General features: G+C 38.3%; 3 long non-coding RNA genes across 4 annotated transcripts in view; 1 reads left to right on the plus strand and 2 right to left on the minus strand.

Annotated features, from left to right (window-relative positions):
* The window catches only part of LOC124171546, a 60,284-nt gene extending 53,915 nt beyond the window's left edge, over window positions 1-6,369 (minus strand). The window contains exon 1 of one of the 2 annotated variants that reach the window (XR_006867830.1): window positions 5,752-6,369. This is a non-coding gene — a long non-coding RNA (uncharacterized LOC124171546). The remainder of the gene's footprint in view (window positions 1-5,751) is intronic. The other variant, XR_006867829.1, reaches the window with a different exon arrangement.
* LOC124171548 lies at window positions 451-21,058 on the plus strand. The gene is made up of 4 exons (XR_006867832.1): window positions 451-1,416; window positions 1,693-1,862; window positions 2,442-2,579; window positions 20,859-21,058. It is a non-coding gene; the product is annotated as an uncharacterized LOC124171548 (long non-coding RNA).
* On the minus strand, window positions 20,834-21,767 carry LOC124171549. Its single transcript, XR_006867833.1, has 2 exons — window positions 21,208-21,767; window positions 20,834-21,063 (listed from the first exon to the last, which is right to left on the minus strand). It is a non-coding gene; the product is annotated as an uncharacterized LOC124171549 (long non-coding RNA).
* Between the last annotated feature and the right edge of the window lie 1,649 nt (window positions 21,768-23,416).

Raw genomic sequence — 23,416 nt, forward strand, 5'->3', positions numbered from 1 at the left:
TGTATAGATACATATGTATAACTGGTGTATTCTTACAGCTGTATTACATGTGCATCATTTCCACATGTAAAAATACGCGAGTAATACATGTGTAATACAGCTGTATAGATACATATGTATAACTGGTGTATTCTTACAGCTGTATTACAGAAGTGTGTGTTATCTGGGAAGATGTACACGATAGCATCAATGGAAAATCTACCGCCATCTGAAACGTGTGACACGAAATTGACATTTCCGAACCTACATTACGAGGCATCGCACTTAATGATGAACAATCCAGACGAATCGCGTCTCACCCGTGAAAAAGAACAAGCGGCAATAACAATGGACGGATTGGAAAAATATTCTCGCTGTTCTCGTATTGGCAGGAACGATGCAAGAATACAAATCACCTACTGAAACAACGATGAAAATTATATCACCTACCAAGTATTATAGCACACTCCCTTCAAGCCTTGTCGTACTTTGCAAACGGTAAAATATTATCGTAGGCGAAATAAAGCAGTGTAATCGAAAATAATTATCGGCATTAATCGCACCAAATATAATGATATCATAAACTCTAACACGAAACAGTAATGGCACACATATAAAAAGGAACCGATAACTTTAAGATGGCTTGCTTACTTACCTCTTCACTCCAAGCCGGCTAACATCAAACTGATGAATCGAAGCGCTTCAGAATGAATAGCGCCAGAGGATAGTTACCTGATTGGACAACGAATGTGACGTCACGAGAAAGTCAGATATATTTTCGCAAAAAAAATATAAAATGGATTGTTATAATATATTAATGAATAGGATTTATTTGAATTAAATATTAAAATGTAATACTTCATATCAATTCGTGTAAAATAGTTAATTTTTCCGAAATCTAGTTTTTACGGAGAGTAAATATTGGTACGTCACATGCTGTTCGCCTTTGGCGAAAATTGATTGTCTTTTGTTTTCTTGTGACGTCTTTCCCAATAATTTCGCTAGTCTCGGTGCCCGGCCGCTTTTGACTCTCCGACGGTCTCAATGCCCTATTCATTCATGTCCCACTATATTCCATTGTTGACCTCCACACCCACTAACTTTCGCGGTATATCTCCTCCCCCACCCTATATTAACGATCTTATTTTACCTTCGACAGACTATGACTCATTCTCACGTGCCATTCAAACTACTTCCGCACTCTCAGCGCAACAGTGTCCACTCCGACATACCACCGTCAGTTACACCATTTACATCGATGTGACGCCCAACGGATTCACGGATGCAGCGACGTGACTGTTTATTGCACACATACCACGCTGGAGAAATTAAAAAGGAGTGAAAATTGTGTACAAGTGAAGCTTCAGTTAGAAGATAACCTGGCGCAAACAGCGGCTTATTTGGACGAAATTCACGTTATCGATCGTGATTAAGCGAGTGAGTACAAAATTGTTGTGTAGTTTTATTGCCATTATAATTTTCATTCCATCACTTAGTGCGCGGCTTCTCGACAAATTACCATCAAAATTCAAAGATAATGTCGATTTTTTTAATTAAATGATACTATACCAATATATAGCAAACTCTAAATAGCTCCTTAAGAGCTGATAAAAGGTAAGAACTGATATTACTTCGAACTTTGGTATTCTCCGATAATCTCTCGGGAATGCAATGAAAACTTCTTAGTGTCTGTCTTTTACGTGCGTTTTTCAGCATCCTTCTTCATCGCCGTGTGTTTTGACAACGATCCTATGGTCTAGCATTGTATCTGCTTCTCTGTTTACGGGGAATGTGATTTACTGATTGTTACGGAGTGAAAGGAGAAGGTTTGGTACGGAGGTGCTCGCGGAGTCAAAATCCAATTGAGTGATCGTGATTATTACGTGAGTGTTGAAGTCCTATCTATTAAGTGCCGTCATCTTAGATCGGAAATTCGGAAAACCGTTTCACGCAGCACTCAATACTATTCTCCTTTCAGCTATCACTTCCATGTTTGCGTGCATACAAACCAACACTTAGTTTGAGGAAATGAGTGAGCGATGAAATTGGTTAGATTTTTATGATCCCACTCAATTAAACTTCTACGCCCCAACCCAAATTTTCAGTCGTGCACTTAGTACCGTCACTTCAATTGGCACCCATGATTAATATTCCCGAAACTTATCGCGTGGATTTTAATGTATTATCGGCATTGTTTCTCAATTTTCAGTCCCATAAAAGTTAAATGTTTCAATTCCTCAAGTTACATTCCTGTTTCTTAGCAAGATTTAATTAGCATACAAATCTGTGGTTAATCATTTACATTTTCTGGTGCCATTGGTTCATTTAATCATTTTATCTATACATTCCCAAGAAGTACTGCAGATGAAGATAATACTTAGCATTTATTCAAAGCATTCATTTATGATGATTATCAACTGTCCCGACTTCCAGTTATATTTCTAGCGTGTGCAATTTTGCAGTTGCTGAACTACGAGTCGTCCTGCCAAATGATCCCGGTGTTCGTCGGGACAGTTGTCACGCCTATGAAGTGAGAAGAAAATCTGGTGGGGGACACCGTTACGTGCATGTTTGCGGAACGGAAACACACCGGAATAATCGTAAGTGAAAAAGTTAATTTTCATGTACATGCAAGTGATATTGCAATCTATACAGGGGTACCAACTCCCTCCACGGCTCACCATCACAAACCTGAAGATTAAATATTGCAAAACAGATGACTCGCCTCCTACTCCCATAACCATTAATTTGTATATTCCAATAAGCCTACTTTTTCTCACAATCGCCCCTCATCCCCATCCTAAGTGATATTCACATTTTTTGGTGATGACCCTTAAATTGGTCTGGACCGCTGGATAGCTCAGTGAATGTTAGGACGGGGTAAAAGAGTAATTTTATACGAACATGCATTTAGAGAGTTCCCTCTTGGGGAGGGAATTTATCTTCGAAAAAATTCCACTTGTGACGACGAGTATTTTCCTTGCTATTGCGCGTCTCCAGTGTATAATGGAAGAAAAAGATCGAAATTTAAATTAAATTCATTTCGAAATATACCCTCCGCTAATGCAATCCATGGAATTAACAAGCGACTATTGGACCGATTTGCTACCTCCCACGACCTTCAGATTTTCGCACATTTTTGAGGAACCGTTTGAGCCCCCACCTCCAAACTCCTTCCTCACACTTACCCTACCCACTTCGAATAGTACCTAATTTATTATTTCTTGGAGTGTGGGTCTGACTTAGGTTACTATAAGGGTGTTTACGGATATCAGCTACTCCATACACGAAATGTCCTTGCGCGCGAACATAATAGGCATCAATTTCCAAAAATTTATCACGAAGTGTTTCCAACAGACATAACATTATGTTGATGTAAGTAAATTATATTCACCTCGACTTGTTTTGCGCTAAATATGAATCCGAATTTTCGACGCCCGTAACTGTACAGCTATGCCAAAGCCTTGTTCACAAATAAATTCATCACTTGATTAATGGTGGATCAGAACAATAAACCACTTAATCTTTCAATCACAGAACAAATCGCGAATCAATCCTGAAATGAATATCAGAAGTTTAATTTCATTACGATTGTTTTCCTTGGTAGATACAACTATCTGACTTGATACCGGATAATATCAATAGAAATTTTAGCCAGCATCAGCTGATGATCATCCTTAGCAGAGTTATAGAATTTTTGAGTGGTGTGATCCAACACAAAACCCTCTTGTAGAATTTCATTCCATGGCTTGTTCAATTTGGGAAGGGGAATACGCAAAATACACAAAACGCCGGGATGGTGCACAAAATATTCCATGTGAACCAATTTTAGCCGGTAGAGTAGCTCTACCTATAATACATCTGGGAAAAGTGTTTTTTTAACTTCCGGACGTCTTATGAACACTTTGTATGCGTGGATGTCGTAGTGATGACTGCTTATTCCATGTATTAATAAAAAATTTCCGGTACATACCAATAGAGCTCATAGTAATAATTGTTAATGGACGGGTGACGTCACTACTTTGGTCCCAACATGCCTCAGAGCGTCAATGGTAATGTGGTATTGCATCACGTGACATATGTACGCACGATTAACAAATTGATGCGCATTTGAGTGACAAGAGAAATCATTCGAGGGAAGCCTAGTGGCCTTATATTGGTTATTAAGTTTTAAAGTATTTTATTTTAAAGTATTTAAGTTTTAATATATTGTATTTCATTTTGATATGCACCTAATTTTCCTCCATCCCCGGGTTCATTAATGTCTGAATTTCCCACGTCACGTGATACATATGATGGACATACGTGTTTACCGAATAGGATGTTAGGCAGTTTATTTAAATCGGCATTTCACCAATCACAAAACTCCAGAATTGTAGGATCTATGAAACAGACTGGAGTTAGTAATTGAAAAACTCTTTCCTCACACTTGCCCTACCCACTTCGAGTAGTACCTAATTTATTATTACTTGGAGGCATTGGAATTGGGGCATGGATCAACTTCAAGAAGGTACGTCAGTAGATTTTACATTAATTGTGTATATATTTGTCGCTATAAATTTGAAAAATGTTATTATATGTTCATTATAATGCGATTTAATTTATAAAATCAGCCTTCATAAGTGCAAACTTATATTACTCAGATACCAACGTGTTAATAAGAACGATATTAAGGAATATTTTCCCAAAGGAAAATATTAAATTTCTACTTTAAACGTTGAAAATTCTGAGCTGAATCTTTAACACGCATGTATGACCTCAATATAAGTCATTGCCAAGGGGGGGGGGGGGTCGCTTTTGCCAAAATTTAATGTTGTGAAAGGCGTCACGTAGCAGTCAGACATCCCACATAACCACGATCACGATGGCATTTCCATTTATCAAATGCGACATATTCTATGGATGCGACATTTTGCATTTTCAATTGTATTCTCACACATCCTTCCCAGCAAAGCGCACTATAATTATTGAAATTATAGCCGCGGAGGAAATGAGAACTTTAGTCTACTTCGTAAGTCAACGCGGCGAGGAATTCGTGCTAGGTGGGAGACCATAAGATGAACCACGCCTCCTCGTGGGAGCACAACAAACCTACAAGCGCTGCAATGGGAGAGACTTTTCTTAGGTGGGGTCCAAATGGAGTGATTAGTTATTGAGGAAGGGAATTTGAGTAGCAGAGTGATTTTTGTGATTGGGTGCGCTCGAGTCCGAACAATTGACCCTCCCTTCAAACTCACGAGGGTTTTTTTGTTCTGCGAAGTCGAAAGGTTGGTTTAGCGTCGTCGCCAATTCGACGTTTATTCTCGAGAAAAATTTCGGCTCCTGGGTGGTAAGGTTTTTGTCTCCGAGACTATACTAATGCTGCGCCTTTAAGGCAAAGAATTCTAACTAAACTAAGAGTAAGTAATTATTACAAATTTCACAATTATAAATTTTCCGACATAATAATTTTCTCACATGCGTGGAATTGAATTTACGTGGAAATAATACGTGTCATTGGAAAATTTGGAATAATTACTTCACAAGGCGGAACAGGCACACCACAGAGAAATAAAATCAACACCCGTCAAACGGTTATCCAACAATTGAACTATATTCTGAGTGCCAATTTCAAATGAAAGAGGCTATAATATTATCAAATATAGGATTCTCCATTCAGCTGCCACTCGCTATGCATTTTAACTGGTTTACAAACGAGGGTGATCCGAACTTCATGGGGATATTATTAGATAAAGTTAATAATTAGTTTTAAAATGTTAAAATCATTCTTACTTGCTTGTTTCCTTGGATTTGTAGCCCCGACTCTTTCAACAGGAATGAAGTTTAATCCTAAGGTCCGAGTATCGTTTGATGTCTTATTCCTCTTCTGTAACTCTCATTGTATCACAAAATGCTAAACACAATGTAATACAATCACCACATGTGCTTACACACACACACACACACACACACCATCGAACACAATTATCATTATGCCATGGACTGACTCAGTGATTTCCAAATTCCGATTTTATCCCACTTCTTATAGACCAATGCACTTGTTCACAATGCGCAACGAACAGTAAACGTTTTAAGATGCATAAATCACTTCCTTAAATTTATTGAAAAATGGAACAATTACTTCACAAGACGGAAAAGGCACGCCTTTCGGAAAAACTCGACATTCTCATCACACGGCCATCCAGAAACTGGACTATGGTCTGAGTGGCTTCGCACCGATCGGAAATTTTCTCCACCCTCAAATCAATATTGAGTCATGCCGAAGGCCTAAAGCCACGATCAACTCAACCAGTCAGTACATGACCCCACAAATTGTTAGTCCCTAAAAAATTGCATAGGTACGTCCGGTTAAACGGCAGTGATGCGCCTTGTCTACCGCACGCGCAAATTTTAGTTATTACTCACTTCGGTGGATTCGAATGGGCATTCTTAGCTCCGAGTGCATTGCCTGATTCATTATGAAGCGAGGGATAAAAGACCAACTCTCACCGCGGTATACAATAGATTCGACAGTAAAGTAAAAGCGTAAGGTGAGGTGGGGAATCATAAATCCATAAGTATAATATTATAACGATCGTCATATTTCTCCATCGGCTCATTTCAGCATAGATGTCCCCCACGAGACGTACCACGGGGACTGTGCACTACACTTGGGCAGGACCTCGGCACATTTATTTTGAACAGGAAAGATTCGGCAAACGCTAATTCAAGAGACACCAATGTTACAAAATAAAGAATTTTATAAGCAGCGAATTTTTCTCACCGCGAATTTAAACGGCTTTGCAAAAGAGACAAAGCGATCAGAATAGGGTGGTTTCCTATTATTTTTTATTGCCTAAATCGAAAGATTATTACTCCTGGAGTACGTATTTCACACTTTTAGATTTTTAAATGACGATTTCTATTTTTCGCGATTGAATGAAAAGTGAAAATTTTCGAGCGCCCGAAAACGCGACGGCTAAGTTTGAATGCTGGGTAAACTCCGTGTGACGTCGTTCTGGTTCCCGCTGCCGCAAGTAAGGTGACCTTAGGGGCGAGGCTTTGAGCGCTGATACGACGCAGAATGCTAGCAGGTACCAGAGTACCCTGCTAGCTGGTGGCGCTTGGCTTAAATAAGGATTGTTGATACTTAAAAAACTTAACTGTGGAACTTAAAAATCTTTACTTAAAAAATCTTCAGCTCCACAGCATTTCCCTTACTTAATTTTTTTCAAAAAAAAAGTACCCGTTTTTGCGTTTATTTCGCCGTAATTTTCGTTCCAGTAGTTAGCAATTTTGACGTAAGAAACACAAAACTTGTATTAACAGTTTGCAAAAACATATTGTCTATACAATTAAAATTGATGGATTTGTTGCAATCAACGTAAATCTCTGCTAACTTCGAAACCAATGGGTCAATTGATTGCTATTGAACCTCGTGTGCTCCTTCCAAAATTCCGTGGTCCTTTATTATGCCTCCCTATCGGTTTCGGTGAATAAGAATAATCAATATATGGTATTTTCCTTCATCAAAGAAAACGAAAGGCATTGATTGCGATTCGTTACCCACCATTAGTGTATTCGTAATATACAAATTATTTGGTTTTAGAAATATTGGTTTAGACGAATGGCAATGGTCAATTTTATCCTCATTTGAAAAAGGCCAGATTGGCGCCCATGCTATGCCACTCCACGTGACGTCACAGGGACCTAGTTTCTATAGGAGTAGATGAGTTGCCGGAGGGTACCGTTTACCGAGGCAGACACGATATAATTTATCGATGAATATCAAAGGCATGAATGCCTTTGGAACATTCAAGCACCGGAGTATCGGAGGCTTGGCTTGAAAAATCGAGCATATTTGAACCTGGCCGAGACTTTTAACTTGTCGGTGGAAGCGGTCAAAAAAAATAAATAATATACGGTCCACGTATCTGCAGGAGAAGAAGAAAGTGAAGGCAAGCGGTAGGACTGGGTCAGCGCCCGAAGATATCTATGTGCCATCGTTGGTGTGGTACCACCAATGCGCGTTTTTGGATGACGTGGTGGTACCAAGGAAGACGACGTCCAGCTTGGAGGTAGGTTTTTCTGCTTGTGAATGCATAGTGAATAATTGGGAATAAAAATATTGATATCAAATAAATTTCTTTAAAATAATTAATTAGCTTCGTTTCAAGTTAGCATTCTACGGAATCGGCGAATTTCATAAATCCACAGTATCACTGTAAGTTATCAATTGATGCTTCCTATCAAGCACAAGTTGCCTAAATTTTGAGCTAATCTTGGATTTTGCTAGCTTCAATTGATATGACGTTATTTTACCAATTTTAAAACCTAAGTTAATTAAATTCTAAATAATATCTTTCATTGTCTCTTTCAATAACATTCATTTTTGTTATGGAGAGTTTTCATCGAAATTTGACCAGAAGCCACAAGGCCGTTAATTGGACAATAGTTTAGTGATGAAGTTGTTCTTAATGGCGTTAGCTGTCAAGGAGCTGTCTGGAATTTAGTATTTGAATAGTACATGTGCACTGAGGTTTCCATGTACATTAATTGCTCCGTCAGCTGCACTCCTAGGCACAGCGATGTTGTATTTCCTAAGCAGTTGTTATACATTGATTGGGCTATCGTATTTCCCCAGCATTTATTTGCGCTGTGAGTTAACTGGAGGTGTTACTGTACTTTTCAGCATCAATCAGTTTCAATAGGTCTATTTTTAAATTTCTCATACCATCCCCCACCTGAGGCCATTACATATTCTCCTTGCTTTCAATTCGCTTTCCTCCATCTTACAATAATGTCTGTAGTAGGTTTATGGTCCTCAACATTCATGTACATTTATACCGTTCACGCCGCCTTCACATTTTCTGCCTTGGTTCTCAAAGTCATTCTGTGTGCAGTGTACATGATAAATTGAATAGGTCTCTGGACAAAATTTTAATATCCCTTCAAATACTAACTAAAAATCGTAAAATATAGTAAAATTGTCATATAGGCCACTTTAATGCACTCATTTCACATATTTTCTTAAGAACTTTGAAAAGAAATGACCGAAACAGCTCCAAAAACACACCCACTTCAAAACGCAATTCCATTGGCCAGCCGGAAAGTGACGTCAGCTCATGCAATCGTGTGGGAAATCCAGTGGCGTTGCGCATTGTCACCAAATTTCTCGGTTTAATTAACGACTTTGACGTGAGATTTTATTTCTTATACATCTTGCGGAGGTTTTATCGTAAAAAACAAACGCCACGGAACCTGGTTTCACCAAGGCTGACACCGGAAACTTGCCGAAAATTACAACGGCAGCAATGTTTACTTACGTAAGCAACAGAAATTGCTACATGCAGGTTGAAAGCCGGGGAGTGAAGATGCATAGCCATGGAAATATAATATCACCGGCTCTTGTAAAATAAATATTAAATGTGTTTATGAAATTTAACAATGAAATTCCATTCATTAGGGTCGGACGGGAAGATTACGCTGACGACGCCATTGGCACAATCTAAACATATGTTCAGATTGCCATTGGTTGCGTGCAAATTATGCACAATGAAAACGAATGTATAGTTCGAGCTCGTGTGTGCCCCGAGCACAACCTATTATGTGGAGGCACGAGTTTTTGAGGAGGACGGTGAGGTGGAAGTTAACAGCCTTTCTTGCAATGATTGCATAGCTAGTTCTGAGAGCAGTTCAAGTATTGTGTAAGTAGGGCTGGGCAAAATTGAAATGCGCAAAACCTGTGACTTGGGAGTTTGAAATCTAAAACAGTATTTGAAATACTTTTTCAAAAAAAAAAAAATAACATTTGTAAGCCGGCTGGTCGACGGCCGACAGACGGCTTCGGTAATATTTTTACAACACCTTCCATAGGTATTTCGCTGGAATCCTCATTCCATGGACAGGTGAAACTTATTTCAGTTCCAAAAAAGTCCTCAAAAATCAAACCACGGCATCACCTTATTCATTAATCTCCAGAATTTTCCCTGCAGAGTGAGCATCTGACTTTTTGCTGCTGAACCTAGCCAGAATCCAATCCCCACTTTGAATGTTAGTCACCGAATTTGTTAAGCTTTTTCGGCTCATGCTATCTTGTTTCAGGCATTAATGCCATGTCGTCTACATCCTCCTCGTCAGAAGACATGATATCCAATGCCCTATCATAATCAATCAACAAACTGAAGTAAGCTATCTTTATCAGATAAACCTTCGAAATAAGAGTTAATGAGAGGACTCTAATTAAAAGACATAGTTTTATAAACTTCGGTGTTTTGCAACATTTATTTAAGAAATTTTAACGCAAGAACTGCCACACAGAAACTAAAAGTTTAACGCAAACACTGTTACACAGAAGCTAAAAATTCAATCCATACCTACTTCAACCTCGTATCCTGGGGTAAGTGCGGCAGGGGGTCGCATTAACCCCGGGCAACGGGGTCGCACTTACCCCAGGCAACGGGGTCGCACTTGCCCCGGAAGGTAGGAATGAATGGTTACGACGGGGAAAGTGCGACCCCCCATCTAAACTAAATATAATGACCCGAGTTCCTAAATTTAAAGTAAAGCAAGGAAAACCAATCCATGAAGAAGAGAAAACAAGATATAGTTCTTACCTAACACCTCCGATGCGTTGATTCAGAGGGAACTGCGGTGTAGCCTCTCCTCACAACCAACTAAGTCTACGAGATGAACGGACGGGTATATTTCCTAAGCATGGGGAACGAGAAATTAAGGGATAAGTATTACAAAGTCGTTCGCTCTGGTTTCATAACAATGTGTGGAATATGTTGCACGACCGCCACCTGCTTCGAGAACGGAAATACGATTTACCTGAAGGGGGGTCGCACTTACCCCGCAGTCGCACTTACCCCACCTCTCCTTATGGAGACTAAGAGATCTTAAAAAATATTTAACCTGTTTTTGCTCGTAAGGATAGTTACAAATAGTACACGAGAAAGGTATGTTTTAAAAATATATATTTTATTTTTTAAAGTAAAACTTCTCAAATGTTGCTCTATATGGTTGCATTAGTCTCCCTGAGGAATATAAATTTTTAAAAAAGTGTCGGACAGAGATCCCCTCGAAATGGATAAAGCCAGCAAGTGAAAAAACTTTCCACTGGTGAAGATGAGTAGGTATAGGATTGTGTCAAATCTGATAAACAATGCGTTAATATTAGAATTCAATTTTTTCATTCATTCACATTCGTCGGCACTTTCTCATCTGAACCAATCTTCATTCTACGTCTTTGGTGACCGTATGAAAATATTTATTTGGAGCATTTCTAGCCGTATTTCTGCACTTAGGCACAATGCAGTACTTGAAGCTATACGCTGCGACATATCGAGGAATAACTACGACACGAAAAATACGGCGTAATAACCACAATATCTCCACTGTATACTTCAATAATGCACACGGTCAAGGTGGTTAAGAACAACACTATTGCATGAGCTGACGTCATTGAAGATGGCGGCGGTGCGACTTACGTTTTTCCTTGATGGCTTGTAAGACGTATTTTAAATGCTCATAATAAAAAAATAGATGACTTTACAGCCATATTGTTATAACTTCGAGCTTAATAATTACACCTACTTTTCAGAAACGTCTTTATCTACATAGGTGTTCAGAGACCTATTGGCGGCAACCTATCCCATAATAATAAACTTGTCCAGGGGCACGACCAATAGGTTAGTTTCCTTCGTCTAAGAAAACGTAATGCATTGATTGCGATTTGTTACCCACCATTGGTGTATTCATAATATACTAATTATTCGGTTTTAATAATCCCAGTTAGTCCCAAGACGAATGGCAATGGTCATTTTTTATCCTCATTTGAAAAAGGCCAGATTGGCGCCCATACGATGCCACTCCACGTGACGTCACAGGGACCTAGTTTCTATACGAGTTCTACATTGTCTAAGACTACTAATGCATGCATGAGGCACAGAGCTCAGGGAAACATCTCTTGATAATCACCCATTAAAATTGCCTATGGTTAAAAAGTTTCCTTCGTTTGATAGGGTAATAATTATCCTTATTTAAGCCAAGCACTACCTGCTAGCATGGTACTCTGCCACCTGCTAGCATCCTGCGTCGTATCAGCGCTCAAAGTCTCTTCCCAAGGTCACCTCACAACAATATCGCGGTTCTTCGGCGTGGCGCCGGGTTTCCTCTCCTCTGTCTCTCTTCTGGTCTGGAGACGTGGCAAAGTGGTGTAACGCATGGTTGAGGCAAGCCATTGGAAGTCAATTCCCATATCTATGCGTTCTGCTGAAAATATCTCCTAATTCATAAAAAGGGTGGTTTCCTATTATTTTTTATTGCCTAAATCAAAAGATAATTACTCCTGGAGTACGTATTTCACGCTTTTATATTTTTAAATGACGATATCTATTTTTTGCGATTAAATGAAAAGTGAAAATTTTCAAGCGCGCGAAAACGCGACGCCTAAGTATGTATGCTGGGTAAAGCCCGTGCGACGTCATTCTGGTTCCCGCTGTCGCGGTGTGAGCTGTTCTTGGGGCAAGGCTCTGGGCGCTGATACGACGCAGGATGCTAGCAGGTAGCCGAGTACCCTGCTAGCTAATAGCGCTTGGCTTACATAAGGATTATTAATACCTTATCAAACGAAGAAAACTTTCCGACCTTAGCCAGTTTCAATAAGTGATTATTAAGACATGTTTCCCTTAGCTCTGTGCCTCATGCATGCATTGGTAATCTCAGACAATGTATAACTCCTATCTACTCGTATAGAAACTAGGTCCCTGTGACGTCACGAGGAGTGGCATCGCATGGGCGCCAATCTGGCCTTTTTCAAATGAGGATAAAATTGACCGTTGCCATTCGTCTCAACTCGGATTTCTAAAACCGCACATATTGGTGAAGAAAGTAAATAATAATACGTCACTTTAATGATTTTTTTTCTCAATTCTGATTCATATTTTTCTTTTATGAAAAATTCAATAATCAAGACACGCCAGTGCTATAAATGACTCCGCGCACCATAAAATTAGCCGTTTTGTCAACTTCGTGAACTTCGCAACTCAACCTAGGTATAACAAATACGTCTACAACATTCGTCTTCCACAATAAGTTGCAAACATTAATACAGATTGATAAAATGGCTATTGCGTATTTTTAGAACGCATACTTTGTTGTACAATTATTTTTTCATTGGCATATATGCTATATTTGAGCAATTTTTTTCTTAATTTCTTGTGTGGAAAAGGTCATGAAACTTTTCACATGAATTTGTTTAGTTACATTTCACACATTGAATTGCTTTTAAAGTTTCAACACTTGATAGTGATTTTTTCTGATGCACACACTTCATTGGTTGATTGGTTATGGTGCGTTCTTGGCATTACTATTTATTAATGGTTATTATCGAAATACAATGTACACTCACGTTCTTTAGACGCAGAAGGATCGCTCAACATGTTCCCCCACGGAACCCCAGAATCCATTTTCCGAAGAAGTCTGTTAATTTTTAATTCTAAAATTGTGTTTAAAAACTGCTTACGCACAGAAAAAGCCGAAGAATTCATTTCAAAGAAGAAAAAATAGTACTATTCATCGAAATTTATCATTGAAAAAAACTATCGACTATTTAACCACATAGCAACGGATTCCTGCAGTGAAGATGATCATAAATGAGTTGAAGGGTTGGGTTTAACTGTCGAAGAATGGCCCTAAAGGACTCGCTAAGCTGAGTGTCTCAGGCTGGGCCTGAATGCATCCGACATTGCTACCACGATCTTAGAAAAAGAGATTTTTCTACCTCAGCGGTCGCTTCCCTTCCCTCTCGACAGCAAGACACAACCTCCGATCGTTTACATCTAAAACATCCGCGACAACTATACCCAACGTCATTGGTCTTCCGCGTATGAAAACGTCCGTCGGCTTAACCCGAAGTTCGGTGCGAAAATGCTACGACCTAAGCCTTCGACGCCTGGAACAGAAGATGCATAGAAGACAAGAGAATAAACAGTCACACACACAAAAGTATTTTCTTTTTAAATCTCACAAACGCAAAGGTCTTATAGGGAGCTCGTTCATTGGAATCGGGCAAAATACATAGCAAGAATAGCATCGCCACAAATCACGGCTGACTTTTAAAAGTGATTCTCCTATCGGTGATCGCAATCACAGGTAAGAATCGCAGTTACCATGGGCGCAGCTAGCAATTAAGGCTGGGGGGGGAAAGAGGTTTGCGTGCAACTAATACCGCGGGGTGTGTGGGGGTATGGAATACCCTCCAGGATACGGGGTAGGTGCGAGATTAATAAATTGCGGAATTTTAAAGATAAATAAACGATTTCAGTTTTTCCTGGTGAATACTTCTGACAAATATTTATCGGGTTTGCATCCAGGTTAAAGCTTTTATGCAAGCCGACGTTTCGGAGGATGGAAGACAAGTCGTCTTCCAAAACGTCAGGCTTGCATTAAAGCTTTAACCTGGATGCAAACCCAAGAAATATTTGTTAAAGATAAATGGTTCAAAATGGTGAGTTTTATGGCTTTCTGAGGGAAACTTTATTAATCCTTACACTATTCTATATTATTAGTAATATCGATCTAATTAAGTGAGATGGATTAAACTTTAAAAAATTTATGAGCTCTGGGGGGGGGGAGGGGTTTATCCCCCTAAATCCCCCTGTGCGCTGTGCCACTAAAAAACACAACGGTCTGATAGGGGAGGGTCGTAAAGGGGTTGAATTATTCGCAGCTGGGCGGATATTGGCCAAAGAGCGTGAACGCAAGGTAATATAAGTCCAGAGGCCTTTATTTATTTCTTTGTGAAACTCTTCTCTGCTTCTTATACTAAAACCAAACACGCACAATAGGTTCTGCAAGTATAATTGTAACAGCCAGCGGTGGATGCAGAATAAGGGCCAAAGCAGGGGGTATCTATTACCTCTCTGCATTAGTGGGTGTTCGAACAAAATCACCACTCTATCTAGTGTGTATACACACATTGGACACCCAAGGGGAGGGCTGTGGCCCTTTAAAGAACTTATACCACTCAATTGCAACATAATAAAAGAGCACGTAAAATAGGGCATATGTTTAGAGCTAGTTTGTATATCAATTCGTTAGAGTAGGTATATATATGTAACGGAAAGTATATCTATAAATACTAGTATACAAGGGGGCAAACCCTTAACCAAAGCATTCATGAACGGGAAAGAGTTTCTGAGAGGATCATCACATGAGAGTTTCAACCTTTCCGTGACTGTGCTGTGTGAATAACTTAGTCACCCCAAATTACGTTAATCTTGTTCACTTTTTAATTATTTTGTCCCTTTGACAATTTTTGTATTTGAGCTCTACCACTTGGTCATTATTTAGGTGATGGATGATTTTTTAAACATTAAATTGTTTTTGAAAACTTCAATTTTTATTTCGAAAACTTTGAATTTTACCCCACAGCTGTTGGTGGGAAGAAAAAAACTTGTTTATTCATATGAGTGCAGGAATAAAAGTTGAATTCAATAAATTTTATTAACTTTCAACTTCAACAATGTCTACATTCTACATGATGGCACCTTTAGTAGTTGTTTTTCCATTCCATGATAGTCAATGCACAGTTACATGCAATAGCAATTAATATGAAATATTCGACTGCCATTTCGGAGAAAAGAAATGTAAAAACCTAAATGTAGCCTCCTATGTATTTATGAATTATGCATAACAAGATATTATATAATTAAAAAAGAAAGACATGGTGTTGAATTACAGGAAATACTAAAACAGTGCATATAATTTATGAATTGTAAATGGGGTACCCTCGAGATACCCAACAATGTCCTTCACAAAAGTTTTCTACGCACAGTACAGGAGGGCAAAAGAAAAGGTTGGAGAAAGGTTTATTTACTGGTGTGTAGAGTATTACGGTGCAATTATATTTGCTATTTACTAAGAGGACAATTTCCAACACAATGGGGAGTGATTTTTGAAGAGTAAGGATAGGAACGTAGAATAGAGTATGTGCACTCGGGAGGAATTCGATTGAAATGCAGTTTATTCGATAAAGTGTATCGTAAATATCATTACTTTCGATTAACAGCATTAATTGTTACTTAGTTTGTTTAATAATTGCTATTTAATATGCATTGTTTTCGCAACGATATTAGGCAGACGAAAACGGTCATCTATTGGCTCCTCGGTATGTGACGTCATTCTGGTCTATCTCATCAGCGTGCAAGGTGTTTATCGTGTTATGATCGTGTTTATGATTCAATAAACTACGTATGCATTGGAAAAAGTTGGTGGAGCTGATCTGTGTAAAGAGAAATACGTTTAAGTGCTTATCATGGAATCAGGTTTCGTGAGGGTTTCTTCAAATAATATCCCGAAGGTGGATGCTTCAATGATTGACCGTGCTGATTATGTTGGACTATACCTACATGCCTCGGCACGAAGTTTTAATGTTGAACTGGAGCTTTTTTGTTGTCTTGTCTCATTCATAATAAAGAGAAATGGACGGGAAACCTCATCGGAAATTAGGTCTAACATAAGTGAATTAAGTGAGATTGTTTACAGTAGGTAATTGGCCAAAAGTTTGTTAGCACGATTCGAAGGTTTACGGAAGTAAAAGTGCCGGTAGGTAGATAACTATCGATATTTGTATTATTGTCATTTCAAATACCGATCATAATTTAATCTATCTATTGAAATATTTTCTATTCTATTATTATTTAACCTACTGACTCACGAAAAATAATTTTTCATATTCAGTTATGGCCCGTGGTGACTGGATGAATATCCATAGTTAATTATTAAATTGCCGTTACTGAGCTGGGTTCTTCTTCTTCTGGGCTATTTAAGGTTTTAAACGTAAGCACAATTAACTGAAGTTACATTTTGGTCCAGTTTAAGGAGTAATCTGATCTTAATTTCTTAAAAAAAACGCACTTTTAGTCGACGTATTTGTTCTTTCGTAGAATTAATGTATTCAAAAGCAGAGTTCTGATTATCTCAATGTTTCTACAAGTTATTTTCAGTTCGCTAACATAGATATGTCAGTCAGATGTACATTTGCTTGGTTGAGGTTTATGAATAGCATTTGTGAGGTATATCTAAAAATTGGTTATTGAAAACTTGGTCCGGATGAATGACGGAAATCTCTCGGGCTGGAAATTAAATGTTTGATAGTTAGATGAGACGATTACTTTTCATTCATTCGGTTTCAATATGCTTCTCGAAGCATTTGTTAGCACAATTTAATAATTGGTTCATTTTATATTTCTTCACAGCATAAGCTTATTGGTTATCAAGGTACAAGTGTCTTGTTATGACTATCCATTAAGCGAGGAATCCCTGCGCGCGGTGCATTTCCAAAAAGTAGTCCCGACTTGTGTTACGTAATAATGAGCTTATTTCACATCCAATTTGGAAAATATTAGCATCACTGTGTTTGGAATTAAATTACAAACATTTTGAATACCCAAACTATCACTTTTATCGAAAATTAATTTTCCGTTTTTTAGTTAGTAGTACGGGTACAGTTACTAAGTTAGTTACTAATTAGTGACTCAGTTTTCACGAATTAAGTCGTACTATTTCAAGGATCATCACTGTTTAAGTGTCTCTTAATTTTAATGTCACTATAAATCTGCAAACGAACGCAAATGCGGGAACCGAGGAGTAAGAAATACGATTACGTAGTTCGAGGTAGAAAAGTTGATAGAGTCTTGTCGTCAGCGTAACCGAGAAACAAATGAATTAAAATATGTAGATGATGGCATGTACACACTTTAAATCTAGTTCATAAGGCATTCCATGGCTTCTTTCCAAACTCAGTATACGCTGTAGAGGGGCTCACCCTAAAGAACAAGGAATGCCTGAGAATACGTCGAACAAAATGACGTAACAGCCTTGAGAATATGGCCGACTGGTGTTTCAGCGCATCATTAATTTTGCAAATTTTAATAATTAATATCTCGCTTAAAAAGTACCTCTCTATTCTCAGACTCGGAATTTAGCCTAATTGAGGTGTAAATTCTTTTTTAAGATCACTTCCCAAAAATGTGCACATACTCTATTCCAGAGAACAATATAGAGTCAGAAATCAATGTTACCGTATTTGCATGAATCTAAGACGAACACGATTCTAAGACAACCCCCCCTTTTTTGGAACTCCACTATGGGGAAAAAATTTTTCTAAGGGAAAACGTTCAATGTGGGGATGTTTGGCTAGGTTGTCTATGTCCCAGGAAACGAGGGATTTTTGGTGCGTAATGACAGGAATAGTAGTACTTTATTGAGACACTTAGGTCTTATTATTGATTCGACTAATAATTTCTTTGGAGGGGCCATGGTCCGAAGACCAATAAAATTAAACTAGTGAAAATGAAACCTGACTTTATTAAACCCACACGGAAAACACTCGGTGGTATGAAGGCAAGACACCCTGGAAAGTAGGGAACCAATCGTACGAGCTATGCTATCGCGTTCGGCGTACGCAGAGTATACTGCTGAGGGTGAAGCATGGCCATTTGACTGCGCCATGAAATTTTTTGTCCCAAAGATACCCATTCTTTTCTAATTAGCGTAGCGCCAGATGGGCGGATGAATTCGGATTACTAGTAGGGAGGAACAAAATATCCTGAGAAGATATCCCTTCGTCAGTAACTCTGACAAGTGAGTCTTATGGTATAACTCGTAAATTGACAACTGATAATAACCTGATATCCTGTTTTCAGAAAAAAATGCGGCATTAATTGCCGAGAAGCTCAGCTACGAGGATATAGAGTTTCCCCAAAAATCATTATCGTATTTTTCCAATTATTTCCTTGCAAATACTTAAATAACGTTAGAAATACGTCATGCTTGGTCTCATTCTTTTTTGAATTACGAGCACATTGCAAATATTCCAGCCTAATAAAAGTATAATAAAAATTGCCGAAATTCATTGTTAGACACCTTTTGAGCTAATAGGTGATTCATGCAGCGGTTGACCTCCAGAAACTGGGAACTTTGAAGCAAGTAGGCTGAAAAAGGTTAGCGGGTGAGAAAATGGGGGGTGTGAAACGCATTTCTATTGTTCTCGTGTAACATGATATTTATTTATTTCGTCTCATTTTCGTCAAAAGATGGATGCAGGAAAAATTATACATCGGGACCACGATCTTCAAACAATCAATGCGGGGAAAGCGATACTTCGGAGATGCAGGAAAAAATTACATTGTCTATATGGAACTTTATTTGGGACCAGAAACGGCTAACGATGAATGCAGGAAAATGTTCAATACAGGTATGATAGATCGGGGTTCCACTGAATAACTTTTCTTTTGAAAGCGGCAGTGGCAGCGGCAACTTAATAACTTCTTTTCTCTGCCATCGTAATACTCTGAAAGGCACGGAATTACAACTGAATCGATCTCTCTAATCAGAGGCAAATCATGTTGCCTTCTTACCGTTGCTCTGAGAAAAATGCAACGACTTTGTAGCAGTTTATTCCGCGAAGGCATTGAGGCTTTAACATTACAATTTAGGTAAATTGTAACCAATCACACGAACATTTTGTGAGTTGATCGAGCTTTAACTTGAATGGAGCCAAACCCAGGGTAAAGCAGGCAATCTCGCAGACACGGCAAAAGTGCACCCGGCGGCTGATCGGCACGCGCCGAATTTTTGCCTGCTGCCCAAAAATGGAAAATGTTTTTTTTTCTACTTGAACACAAAATTAAATATGCTAAATTACTGTTAAGATATTTTTGACGTTGATTTTTCGTTGAATAGTTATCAGGTGGCAAACTCAGGTGTCCATAATTTTTCTGACGTAAATTATGCAACCCGATTGACGTCGAGAATTTTGCATCCGATTGTAAGACGAACTCTCTTTTCTGCAGGAGTTAGGAGGAAAAAAAACCTCGTCTTAGATTCGTGCAAATACGGTATATGGAGAGAAATGATTCAGATTTAATCTGGTGGAACTCTAACATATTGTAACTTATAACTTATTAATAAAATCAACCCAAATTATTTATTAAGTTGATTCAATTCCATGATGTCACGCCTGAGACAAGTAATTATGGTAAAAATAATCATCCATTTCAGATAGATTCTAAATAAAAAATTGAATACATATATCCTCTGTTGAAAGGGAAGTAGTAAGCATATGTAATCTTTTTCCCTGATTATTAGCAGTCAAAATAACTTGCAATATAGCAGATGACCATATACATATATATGCCCACCTAACATACTGTGTTTACATTGCTCATATACATACATACATGGAATGACGTGCTGAAAAAACACACTATTTGTTTAATTTTTTGGCTTGAAAAAAGCAAATATTGTTAAAAATACTAGCATGCCACCCTCGCATTGATAGGGAAGGAGAGGACCCATACAAGTGGGAAACTTGGAATTTATGGTAAAATATCGAGAACAAGAACGACAGTCCCACCCCGATCGTATTCCCCATGTCACTGCCACCCAACGCAGACCAAAGGCCGACCTGAGAGACCATTGTATGTGTCCTGGAATCCTGGGTAATGTTTCTCTGAACATACTGATGATTCTTGTAATACCAAATCAATAAAAAATAACACTTACTTATTCCACGCCGTCATGAAAGCAGGTTCAGGAAAAACCAGGGCTTATATTTTTGAAGTAGGCAACTGAAATCTGATTACATACATTTACAGGGATAAGTTAATGTAAATTGTTTCATTGCAGGTAAGTGAAGGTGTTGCATTACTTGAGAATTGCTAACCTTAATTATAGCAGGAGCTAAGTGAAAGCGTGGTTAATTGAGTGATTGTGATCTCCATTTAAACCTGACTGAGTATTCTCCTATTAAAAATTACTCTGGTTAAGGAACCATCTTGTACCTGGCAAGACATTTTTTAATGAATACCTAAAAATTTGTTTTTCCACAGAATTTTTTATTAAATCACCACCATGATGATGTTGTCGGGACACAAGTCACTCTCGGCTGAATCGCCGCCTGATGTAGGGCAGCCTAAAGATAAACTGATACGAGGGACGTAAACTGTTGCATCGGAGACAGATCTCTCTTGGGGGATAACTGGCATCAACAATAAGGGAATATAAACGCCGCAAATCCTCCAGTAAAGCCCCACTCTTGAAAAAAAATATATAAAAGAAAATCTTATAAAAAGAATTCTATAAAAAACCAGAAATGAGGCAAAACGATGTATATGAATTGACTGTATAGAAACTTCCAGAACAGTAATTATTCACTTTATTAACTAAAAAATCCTGTACCAGAGCCCAGATGGCTAATGGCACCTTCTCTCCGCTTAATATGTATTAGGGCATTTTCTCATCTTCTTTGGCATCAGTTGGACTAAACACTCAACTGCAATTCACCTGGAATGAAAAGAAAATTTTGATCATCTAACAGTCCAAGAAGATTATCATGAGTGCGTGAAATATATTTGGCAATAAAAATTGTAATCAGTAACTAGAACCCATTATTATTTTATAAATTAATTGGTTACCATTACAAGTATATTGAAAATAACTATCCTGAGCATTTTAAAAATTTAACAATAGGTTTGTGGACCATAGTGAGTTTAGTTCATTTTAACTACAATTTAAGACTATTTACTATGTATCCGCAAAATGCATAATGCTTATAATTTAGAGTATTCAAACAAGAGTAGAAGAAAATATCAGATATCTGACATTCAACTTAAATGATTTTGATCAGCTAATAGTTCATGAATATCATCAGCCATGCGTAAAGTATTTAGATATACAGTGGAACTTGTTTAGTACGTTTCTGAAGGGACCACAAAAAATGAACGTACTAACCAGGAAAACGTGCTAACGAGGAAAGTAAAAAATAGCAGTCGGGGTAATTGCAATCTGTGGAAAAGTCGTCATAATTACAATTACTATCGGTAGTTCTCGTAGGATCGCCTTCCTGAACTCTTTTCACCTTTAAAATAAAGAAAATGGGCGCTACATTGAAAACTGATAAGCACCATCGAAGATACCGTTAGTAAGTACATGAATTTGAATTTTAGTTATGTTCAATTGTATTTGACAAAATATATTTTTCACTAATGATGTTTCATTGAGTTTTTTTATGTACTTTCATTCGTGTGGTTTCATGCAATATTTTTTGCACAATTCAGCATAATGAAATTTCTGTTTAACAAACCTATAAGAAAATTCACCACAAAATTCAGCTTCCAAAAAGGCAAAATGTAGTCATACCACACACAGCCATATATTTTAAACGGCATACACTAAATTTGTTATTCATTCTCACCCATTGTTAAACCATAGAACTCTTTTGGTAAACTTAAAACTTTGTTAAAATAATCGTGAAAATTATATACATCATTATTTACACTGTTCAAGATAGATTATGTCCTAGAGACATAGTTGGTCGATCTTAGATATATTTTTCATTCTTATTCCAAATCTGTGCTTATATTCTTTTTATGACGTCTATTTCCTTAGGACAGCTTAATGAATATTTTTCCATTTACAGAGGTAGTCATTTAATTCATTCATATCTCGTTATAGCATCATTGGCATAGCCAGGGGGGTGTCCAGGGGATCCGGACCCCCCCCCCAGAATATAAAAACAAAATTATTTTCCTTCATAAAAGAAAATGAAACATTGAAAAATCATGAATTTAAAAATTATTTCTTTAATAAATAAAGTTTTGTCGATTATTAAAATTAGTTGAAAAACCATTACTTTTTATCCTGTTTTTCAAACATTTTCCCCCATGGCTTCGGACCTCCCCCCCGAACGAAATTCCTCGCTACACCACTGGATAGCAAGTGAGCAAGTGAAAATGAAACTTTCCTGCCTGCACATGAACATATTTCATAACCACAGCCCATCTCACACGGTGCAAGAACGGCCGCATTGAGGTACGTTACACTCCCAATTACATATATCCTAGTGGGCTGAGATGACAGGGAGAAGAGACGGCACGAACAATCGGAATACACGGATAAACCAAACTTCGACTTTTAATTTTTTTTAATATTTGTAAGGGTGTCTCGATTGCCGTCTCGTGCCACCTCGGTTTCGCTCTCAGGGTAACGGAAGAATCGCAGAGTCGCGTTCGAGTGATGGGTCCAGTATCTGAAACTCATAACACGTTGCAACCTCTTGCGTGGGATCCATCCTCGTGCATGACTCTGACACCCTACTCCAATTAACAACTTGCAACATGCTCTCGCGTGGGAATTGGTCTCCGCGTATTCCTCCAACACTTTATGCCGTAACACGTTGCAGTATCTTGGCGTGGGAAGGCGTATGATGTGCATAATCATGCGACCTCTTCCGGCCAATAGGAAGATGCCGAGAGGGTCACGAGACGGACGCGACACGGGAGGAAGCCTCTTGGAGGGAATAGTCTTACGCTGTATCTCGGAGGGGGAGTTTGTACCTGCGCTCTGACAATTAAACGTGTGGAACCAGACTTGTCATCGCATTCTGCCT

The sequence above is a fragment of the Ischnura elegans genome, chromosome X (genome assembly GCF_921293095.1).
Source record: "Ischnura elegans chromosome X, ioIscEleg1.1, whole genome shotgun sequence".
Lineage (NCBI taxonomy): Eukaryota > Metazoa > Arthropoda > Insecta > Odonata > Coenagrionidae > Ischnura > Ischnura elegans.